Source organism: Rhea pennata, chromosome 3, assembly GCF_028389875.1.
Source record: "Rhea pennata isolate bPtePen1 chromosome 3, bPtePen1.pri, whole genome shotgun sequence".
Classification (NCBI taxonomy): Eukaryota; Metazoa; Chordata; class Aves; order Rheiformes; family Rheidae; genus Rhea; species Rhea pennata.
The window spans coordinates 110,838,786-110,849,923 of record NC_084665.1 but is presented as its reverse complement, the minus strand read 5'-3'; the positions used below and the strand labels follow the sequence as shown (position 1 = coordinate 110,849,923).

The 11,138-nt window shown below is 40.6% G+C and overlaps 1 pseudogene; it reads left to right on the top strand.

Annotated features, from left to right (window-relative positions):
- Positions 1-9,387: 9,387 nt before the first annotated feature.
- LOC134138919 (cytochrome b-like) lies at positions 9,388-10,742 on the top strand (annotated as a pseudogene).
- Positions 10,743-11,138: the final 396 nt, after the last annotated feature.

Here is an 11,138-nt window from a genome sequence, read left to right as displayed (position 1 = left end):
TTATCTTAAAATATTTTCTAAAGAGGAACTTAAATCATTTTCGCTTTTTTCATTCATAAAACAGCAACAAATCCTGTTTCAGCTTTTGAAACAGAAGTTTCCATTTAGCACTTGAAATACTACTTTCAATGTCACTTTATATATTCAAAATGAAATAATAAAGTTGTTAATTCTCCAAATTTTTGAAATGGCATTTAAACAAAAAAATCATTTTAGATTTATTTAGAGAACAGAAATATTAACATTTTTTCCTGACTTGGTGTAGCCACATGCCTCTTGGTTACAAGTCTATTTTATCTCTGTATGTATCCTGGTGTAATATGCATTGAAGTATACAGCATCCACATAGCTGTATAGTGTGTAACGAGCACTCCTCACACAGAGGAGTGAATAAGCATTCTAAATATACAATTTCTGAAGGCTTATATATATATATCTGTATTTTGAATGACTTATTCCTTATGTGTTAGAACCACTGATAGCTCTCCTTTGAACTAAACAGTGCAATTTCTATTGACCACATGTAACTTTTCTGCATGTAAAATACACCACTAAAATGTATCACTTCTGTACACTATTTTAAAACTATTTTAAAATGCTGAACAATCAGTGCACCCCATATTTGCATTTTTATCATTTAGATTCTTCCAAATGCTTGTAATTTATTCTCATTTTGCAGTTTCTGCCTTTTTTGACCAATGTTAAATGTGTCAGATCCTTGTCTTTTCAATCTCATTTCCAACATATCAAAGACAGTAGAACATCAAAACATCAGTGTTTTTACTAAGTTAAAATATGAGTTTGATCTTAAATATGCATTATGAGATTATACACGATTTTAGTTCATAGATCTTTAACTAGTTTCTTCACAGAAGAAAGAAAACATTTATTTTACCGTTTTTTCCTCTAATTTATCAGAAGAGTTAAATTTATTGATTTCATATTATTACACTGCCAAACACACAGGTACCGGTAGTTAGACAGTTCATGAATTCATCTTAGCTGTATAGCAAAATAACAATGATAAAGTGTCATCTAAATCCTTAGTTATTATGATAAAAAACAGTAACAGTAAGAACAGCCTCTGGACTCTGCTATATTAAGGGATCAGTTAGGATTTGTCTGCAAGTCTGGATATAAATTTAGCATTTCAGCTACTCTACTATTACCTTTTCTTTCTCTGCCTCCTGCAATCGCCCTTAATGTATTCTGAAGGTGTGCCTCCAAGGACAGACACAGATGAAGATGTTCTTCTATCCATAATCTGAACTGTCCACAAACAAGCCAATTCCTGTTCCAAATGTTAAACAGAGGTGTTAGTGCAGGGTTATGGCTAAGGCAAAAAGTTATGTTAGTAAATGTATGCCCTTCATCTCAGTAACACAGTTATATGGTTTCTAGACTAGAGCTAACTCCCTCTGGCCACTTGGTGCATCTTTTCATCCTCAACTTCTAAACTGGTGAGATATGATGGATTTTCTGGGTGTTATTTTAGCTTTCCTTGAAAGCAAAAGATACCTTATCCTTTGTGCAGGCACAGACACCAGCTCAGGATAGCAAGTTTCCAGTAAATTCACACCTGAGTTTCCTGTGAACTAATTTCCCATATAGACAAGTCCTGACAGGCTGTCAATGTATCAGGAATTTTTAGAAGATGTTCTCAAATTCCCTCATTGCAGAAATTAAAATAATAATGGCTCATTATTTCACAGACTTATTATACTGTGAAGACACTCATTAAAGGTTTTAAGACTATAATGGTGGTGTCATGTTACAGTTAAATCCACTGAAATGTCCTATGAATAATCAGATTTGCATGTTCACTGTTTTGCATGGAATATAAAGCACATAAGGAGGGGAGTAATCCAGAAATACATCCAGTCCTCTTCTTCCTGGAGATTTCTCCCATCCTCAGAAGTTTGTCTAACATTTCTTGCTTACACACTGTGAATATTAAGGCAAAACATTTTTTTTGTCCAATTTATGCTATACGTTGTATGAAATGTCCCTGGCACTTGGCAATGGCATGAGCTTATCAGGCATGACCTCTCATGCCATGAGAGGCTTGAACAGTCATCGTTCTATTTTGCTGCAAAAATCCCTTACCTTTTATGATTTTATTCTTGCATTCAGGCACACTTCCATTGCCTCTACTGGTTCCTCTGTCATCTCCTGATGACATTGAATTGAATCCAAACTCTTCATTCTTTCCTCCTAAGCCTGCATAATATGGCAGTTATTTTAAGTTGTATGCACACTGCTTATTTCCTGAGTAGGTCTTTTCTTCCTATTATCCTCTCCTCTATGTTTAGACTTTGTGCAGCTGATACCAACACGAAAAAGCTGCATGGGGCACTTCTACGTATATAGAACATACCCACCAAGCAATATTGCTAGCATTTGCATTACAGTAGTGCCCAAAAATCCCAGCTGAGCTCAGTACCTTACTATGTCAGGTACTGGGAAGAACAGTAACAGGTTATGTATCTTGGCACTGATGAGCTTATAGCAAAAAAGGACAAAGTGTTGGAAGGTTTACGGAGAAACAAAAAGCTGGAAAGTCACACATAAGTCAGTGGCATAATTAGGAGCTGACCCTTGATTGTCTGTGTTTTGAAGCCTTTCTGTATTTTGCAACAGCAGTTTAAGTCAGGGCTGGCTTTTGCAAGACCTGAAGCTAAGAAATCCAGAGGTTTTAAGGCATCTGAACAACTGTGTCAAAAAGGACAAAAATATTTTTATGACTTCTGTGCTCTCCATTCTAGTATTTGAAAATCTTTCTATATTTAAAACATGCTTCATGATGTGTTTCTTATTCCCTTTTTTACTCCTCAGTAGCTACAGCTAAAAATCCTGAGTGCACATCCTAGTACCTTTCTAGACTCTGCCTGTAACAACTAATGAGGATTTTGAATAACGACTAAGTGGTGAAAGAACTTCAAGGGAACGAGAATCCAATTTTCTGTAAAGGATGTGACTGGATTGCTGTCATAAAAAATATATTCACTTTTTAATGGCCTAAACTGGTAATATTCTGTGATCTCCTTACACTATGATTACTATCCACATTTACTTAAGGAGACATCAACTGCAGAAAGAGAGATCTTCAGGTCTAGTGAGCCCAAAACCATGTAAAACTTGACCAATACATGGGTCAGTGTTGAATTTATCCCTGAATGGTTCCTTCCAGGAGTCATTATTCAGTCATTTGGAAACTGAATGAGTATGTCTTCCACTTTAGTTAAAGCCAGAGCCTCAAAATTATCTCCCATGAGAAAAGCCATTAGGATGCATAGGAGAATGATACCACATGAGCCCAGAAATGCTTTTGAGGGAATGGAAAATTTGCTCTATTTGTCTATGAAGGAGCAGCAGATTGACATTTTTAAGCCCTAGAAAGAGAGAAGAGAGAGATTCCCAGTGGATATATGACTATGCTTTCTATTTCATTTTAAAATAAGTTTTATTTCTTGTTCTTCTCCACCCACAATTCAGGGCTCTGGTTGGGTTTGAAAGAGAAGGGGAGATGATTTATAATACCACTACAAAGCAGAGAGTAGATGGATGTGCCATTTCATACTAGAGATTCAATTACACAAAATCCAGAGATGGTGCTCCTAAGCTATGGTTTGTGCAAGACATTTCTGTAGACTCATATACAAACATATAGTTTATAAAAACATGGAATCATAGCATAACTTATCTTGGAAGGTACTTCTGAAAGTCAGCTAGTCTAGCCCACCGCTCAAAGAAGGACCAACTTTGAAATCAGATTAGGTTGCTCATGGCTTTGTTTGTCTGTGTTCATGTTTTATAATTTTTTGAGATTATAATGTTCTTAATCATCATAATGATTTTTAAATAGGCATTTAGTAGAAAGCATTCCTCTGTGTTACTCTCAAGAACACAGAGAACCACATTTCCTCCCTTATAGTATTTTGAGGTTGGTGGTCTTCAGACTCTTGTATTTTGAATGCCATAAGCACTGTGGGCTGCAGTCAGGTCATAGGGGAAAGTAAATATGGCTTTACACAAATTTTATGGCTGTGTATGTTGGGGTCAATGAGAGGTCAGGCTGTTTATCCATTAGGAGGTCACCGAGATGATTCTTAGCAGTCTCTGGCTCCAACAACCCCTTCTGCTTGCCCAGGAAATACTTCGCAGGAGCTATTTTCCTTTCTGCAGGGAAAGATGGTAAGGGGACGGTTATGGGGGCTCCTTGCCATCTAAGGATTCCCTCTACTGAAGTAGAAGGGAAGAAATCTCCAGCCTGTTGTAGCATTTATTGTTATTTTACCCTAATGGAACTAGATTCATGAATCATGAGGGAGGGAGGTGCCTCCCCCTCTTTTATTTCTTCTAATGAAGTATTGTCATGGACTTTTTAAAACATATAAGTAACAAGGTTTGTCTCTAGTTTGTATTTTTCTGTGTCTTCATATAAACAGGTGCAAAACACAAAAAAAAAATTTCCTCCTATCATAAGTTCCCCAGAGGTAGAACAGCACATGGCTCTGGAAGGGAGAGGTCTCACTGGATTCCTTTCTGCCAAAGACATGGAGATAGAGAGGGACAGTAGTTATTTAGTCTAGAGAAAGCTGAAAGAGAACCTGGCCATACTAAAGTATTAAGCAAAACTACAGGGGAACAAAGGGAAGCATTTTAGCTGATCTTGACTGGCTTGGGATCATGTCTTGTGAACACAGAAATGGGATTGAAGAGTTTGAATGTAGAACCTAAATCTAGAATTTTGATAATGACAAATTGGTGACTAAGGTTTTAATAGCATTTTAACACATAGTGCTTTTGACAATTTATTTGTAACAATATATTTATAATGATAAATTAATACTTTTAACAAGTGCTATAACTATTGGGTTGCTCACTAATGAATGATTCAAAACTATTGTGATTATACTATGATTATGTATAATCATAAATAAATAAATAAAAATAAATAAATAAAATTCTCCAATTTGGAAGCAGTCTATGAGGAGGAAAACTCTCTAACATCCAAATACCATTTGCACATGGGATGAACTTAGGTCTAAACATATAAGGATATTTCATACTTGGTAACGATGATAATAATTTAATATGTAATTATGGTTTGTACAGCAGAACTATTCATAGCAATGAGGTTTGGAGGACAAAAATTAATAGATTGACATACTAGGATCCACTAGAAATTATGTGTATGGGAGTAGTTTTGATGGTTTTACTGCTTGGATTCTCAAGATCATCAAGCACTGCAGAGAGCTGAGAGTAAATATTAGATGTTGGCTTTACATTACAAAATTGATTTTCTTAAAGGTGGAGTGACCATTTTCCAATGTTTATTCATTTACAGTTGCCTTCTAAATTGATATAGCAGTATAGAAAAGACAGAGTTCAAAAGGTTAGCTGGATCTCCTTTTACTCTATTTTAAGAGATTTACGGAAACTGTCACTAATAGTACAAAGAAGTTTTTTATCTGTGTATGTCTATGGCTTGTTTTGGCTATTCTTAGACTGTGTGGGAAGAAAAGTAGTTCACCAATACTTTTTAGCATAAGAATTTTTAAGGGATAGTAAAGAAAAAAAAAAAGCTTTGAATAAAATGAGACATTCCTTAAAAGTAGAGAATTTGGTATACAGTATGAAAGGAAGCAATCTTAGGCTCAAAAGGTTATTAGAACCTCTAAGAAGCCCTGCTGCCAAAATCTCTGTAGCCCCATTAATAAACATACTTCAGTGGATAAAATACGAAATAAGATTATGAGGATCGCTATAAGAGAGTAGAGATCCTTTGCAATACCCAGTTTAATTAAAAGTGGTATTACTGTTGATTCTAATGCATTGAACATGGAGGAGGTTTCAGTTAATGTTGTTAAGAGCATGATGATAGGAAGTAGATTTTGCAGGTGTCAGGAATAGTTCCTTAAAGAGATGTTTCATGTTAGACTTTAAGACTGGAGTGAAGAAGCTATGCAATTCTGTTGTCAGTTAGTGAATTTGCAGAGGAAGCATTATTTGAGATAGAGATATCTTCCCTTGACTAGATTAATGTAACTTACAGAGTGTGTTTAATAATGTGAGTGTCAAACGTGTTTGTTAATATTTTTAAGCTTATTTGAAGCAAGAGGCAAATTTCATAGACTTATAATGTTACAAGGGCTATATGAAAGATCCGTAATAGAGCACAGAGAAGGAATATTTCATTAGATTTCATATTTGTTACTAATAGAAATATTCACCCAAACCCCTGACATTCTAAGATGATTCCATGCTAAATTTTGGTTCAATGTGAAAGAAGTGGGGGTCTGGAGGAGGGTTCTCATAAATAGAAGCCATTAATGAGATGTGTTAACATACTTGTTTTGGCAGAGATTTGACTAAGCTTGATTTTTTTTTTTTTACTGGAAATAACAATTAAAATTTTGAGGATATGAATCCACCTAAAATGAAAAGAGGAACACTTGGGGATGAGTAAAAATCCATAAGATGCATTTGGGGTAAATACTTCTGACTTTTGAAGTGGAGGTTTACACATATGCTGTTCAGTTGTCTTGACAAGAGGCTTGCTGGAAATAGTTCTTAGACACACACAAAAAAAGTGAGGGCTTCCTCTCTGTTGCTAGGTGCAGTATGTGGCTATGCATCTGTGATAGAACTAAACTCAGTGGAATCACACAGAATCACAGAATGGTTGAGGTTGGAAAGGACCACACAAGATCATTTAGTCCAAGACCCGTGCTCAAGCAGGGTCTCTTAGAGCATGTTAGACAGGACTGCATCCAGGCAGGTTTTGAATATCTCCAGAGAAGGAGACTCTACAACCTCTCCAGGCAACCTGTGCCAGTGCTCTGTCATTCTCACAGCAAAGAAGTTCTTCCTTATATTCAGGTGGAATTGCCTATGCTTCAGTTTGTGCCTGTTACCCCTTGTCCTGTCGCTGGGCACCACTGAAAAGAGTCCGGCCCCATCCTCTTGACGCCCCTCCCTTATTGGTATTTGTAGACATTGATTAGATCCCCCCTCAGTCTCCTCTTCTCCGGGCTAAACGGCCCAGCTCTTGCAGCCGCTCCATCTAGGCAGATGCTCCTGTCCTCTGATCATCTTTGTAGCCCTACGCTGGACTCTCTCCAGTAGCTCCATGTCTCTCTTGTAGTGGGGATCCCAGAAGTGGATGCAGTACTCCAGGGGAGGCCTCCCCAGGGCTGAGGAGGGGGCAGAATCATCTCCCTTGATCTTCCTTGGCAAAACTCTTCCTAATGCACCCCAGGAGACCACTGGCCTCCTTGGGTACAAGGGCGCACTGCTGGATCATGGTTAACTTGTTGTCCACCAGATCCTCCCAGGTCCTTCTCTGCAGAGCTGCTCTCCAGCAGGTCAGCCCTGAGCCTGTACTGGTGCAGAGGTTATTCCTCCCTAGGTGCAGGACTCTGCACTTGCCCTTGTTGAACCTCATGAGGTTCCCCTCTGCCCACCTCTCCAGCCTTCCCAGGTCTTTCTGAATGGCAGCACAGCCCTCTGGGGTGTCAGCCGCTCCTCCCAGCTCGGTAGCATCAGTAAACTTGCTGAGGAGGCACTCTGTCCCTTCATCCAGGTCTTTGATGAAGAAGTGGAACAAGATTGGACCCAGTACTGAGCCCTGGGGAACTCTACTAGCCACAGGCCTCCAAATAGACGCTGCACTGCTGATGACAACCCTCTGAGTTCTGCCTTTCAGCCAGTTCTCACTCCACCTCAGGGGCTAGATGTCCATTCATCTAGCCCTCACTTCCTGAGTTTGTCTACAAGGATGTTATGGGAGACAACATTAAAAGCCTTGCTGAAGTCAAGGTAGACAAGATCCACTGCTCTCCCCTCCTCTATCCAGCCAGTCATTCCATCATAGAAGGCTATTAGATAGGTTAAGCAGGATTTCCCCTTGGGGAATCCAGGCTGACTGCTCCTGATCACCCTCTTCACCTCCATATGCTTGGAGATGACATCCAGAATGAGCTGTTTCATCACCTCTCCAGGGATGGAGGTGAGGCTGACCAGCCTGTAATTTCCTGGGTCCTCCTTCTTGCCCTTCTTGAAGACTGCAGTGACACTGGCTTTCTCCCAGTCCTCAGGCACCTCTCCAGTTCTCCAGGACATTTCAAAGATGATAGAGAGTGGCATAACAACATCCACCAGCTCCCTCAGTACTCATGGGTGCATCCCATCTGGGCCCATGGATTTGTGGATGCCAAGTTTGCCTAAATGATCTCTAACTTGATCCTCCTCGACCATGTGAAAGTCTCTTCTTTTTCCAGGCTCTGGGATTCCTGAGGGCTGCCCTTAGCAGTAAGGACTGAAGGCATCCTTTGTCACCAGGGCCCCCACCCCATTCAGCAGCAGGTCCACATTTTCCCTAGTCTTCCTCTTGCTGCCAATGTGTTTGAAGAAGCCCTTTTTGTTGTCCTTGACATCCCTTGCCAGATTAAACTCCAAATCGGCCTTGGCCTTCCTAGTCCCATCCCTGCATACTTGGTCACATCCCTGCATACTTGGATGACATCCTTATATTCCCCCCAAGTGGTCTGTCCCTGCTTCCACCTTCTGTACACTTGTTTCTCAAGTTCGAGTTCTGCCAGTAGCTCCTTGTTCATCCCTGCAGAACTCCTGCCCCCTTTTCTCAACTTTTTGCTCTTTGAGAAGTACAGTTCTTGAAATTGGAGGAAGTGATGCTTGAATATCAACCAGCTCTCTTGGACCCCCCTTTCTCCTAGAGCCATATCCCATGGGATTCCTCCAAGTAGGTCCCTGAAGAGGCCAAAATCCACTCTCTTGAGGTCCAGGTTTGTGATCCTACTTATTGCCCCACATCTTCCTCTCAGGTTCCTGAACTCCACTACCCCATGGTTACTGCAACCCCATGGTTCCCCCCAACTTTTACATCTCTAACCAGCCTTTCTTTGTTTGTTAGTACAAGGTCCAGAAGGGCATCCCTCCTCATTGGATCCTCCACCACCTGTGTCAAAATGTTATCATCAATGCTCTGCAGGAGCCTCCTGGACTGTTTGTGCCTAGCTGTGTTGTCCTTCCAGCAGATATCAGGGTGGTTGAAGTTCCCCATTAGAACCAGGGCTTGTAATCATGAGACTTCTTCCAGCTGTCTGTAGAAGGCCTCATCTATTTCCTTTTCCTGATCAGGTGACCTGTAGCAAATACGCATAACAGTGTCACCCATGTTAGCCTGCCCTTTAATCTCTAACATTCTGGTCCAAAATAGGACCAGAAGGACTAGCTGACTTTTAACTCACAGCAGCCAAAACCTCAACCTCTTTACACACCAGACTCATCAAAACCTACCTAGGGACATTTGCCCTATCCATCATCACCCCCCCTACTACTCACTCAAAAAACTAAAACCCAATGGCCCCCAATATTCAAAAATCACATCCCCTACTTAAAATCATTAATTAGGTTTAGCTCAGTTTGTTAGAGCATGATGCTGCTGATGCCAAGGTCGTGAGTTCAATCCCCATATGAGCTATGCTGAGGGTTGGACTAGATGATCTCTGGAGGTCCCTTCTAACCTTACCATTCTATGATTCTATGATTTTAATAGCTCCCTAATCGACCTCTCCTCCCCCTCAAATATCTCAGCCTGATGGAACTTTGGCTCCCTACTAGGAATCTGCTTAATCACCGAAATCCTAACAGACTTATTACTAGTCATGCACTACACAGTAGACACCTCATTAGCCTTCTCATTTGTAGCCCACACCTGCCGAAATGTACAATATGGATGACTAATTCGCAACCTCCACACAAATGGAGCATCATTCTTCTTCATCTCCATCTACCTCCACATCAGCCAAGGATTTTATTATGGCTCCTACCTCTATAATGAGACCTAAAACACTGGAGTCATTCTCCTACTAACATTAATAGCAACTGCTTTCGCAGGTTACTTCCTACCATGAGGACAGATATCATTCTGAGGAGCCACAGTCGTTATCAACCTATTCTCAGCCATCCCACACATCGGACAGATTCTGGTAGAACGAGCTTGAGGTGGGTTTTCAGTAGACAACCCCACTCTCACCTGATTCTTCACTCTACACTTCCTCTTCTTAATTGCAAGCATCACCCTCATCACCCTCATCCACCTCACCTTCCTACATGAATACGGATCAAACAACCCCCTAGGAACTGTATCACACTGTGATAAAATTCCTCTTCACCTCTACTTCTCCCTAAAAGACATCCTAGGATTCACTCTCATATTCATACCCCTTTTAACCCTAGCCTTCTTCTCACCCAACCTTCTAGGTGACCCAGAAAATTTCACCTCAGCAAACCCTCTAGTAACACCTCCCCACATTAAGCCAGAGTGATACTTCCGATTTGCCCATGCTATCCTATGCTCTATCCCCAACAAACTAGGAGGTGTTCTCGCCCTAGCTGCTTCCATTCTAATTCTATTCCTAATCCCCCTGCTCCACAAATCTAAACAATGTTCAGTAACATTCCAGCCTCTCTCATAACTCCTATTCTGACTCCTTGTAGCCAACCTACTTATCCCAACATGAATTGGCAGCCAACCAGTGGAACACCTCTTTATCATCGGCCAAATCACCTCCTTCACCTACTTCCTCATCCTCCTGGTCCTACTCCCTGCCATCGGGGCCCTAGATGGTAACTGGTATTTAAATAAGCTCTCAACTTGCTCATCGTTCACCCCTAGGCAAAGATCCACACATTCCAGTTGTTCTCTCACATAAAGGGTGACTCCCCCTCCTTACCTTCATGGCCTGTCCTTCCTAGAGAGCCTATATCCATCCATGGCAGAATTCCAGTTATGTGAACTATCCCATCATATTTCTGCAATTGCAATGAGATCATAGCTCAGTGACTGCATACAGATCTCTAATTCCTCCTATTTATTCCCCAGACTGCGTGCACTTGTGTATAGGCACTTTAGGCAATTCAGAGAGGTATCTGAGCATGCTGATTTCCCAAGAGAGATGCAAGAGGGTTCCCCATAGTTTTGTCTTGTAGGTACTTCCTTAACTGCATGCAATCGGTGGAGGTATCCCCACTTGAGCCTTGTTTTGCTGACTGCATGGTCTCTATAACTCTCCCTTTCCCTCCCTTTCCTAATTTAAAGCCCTCTTTCC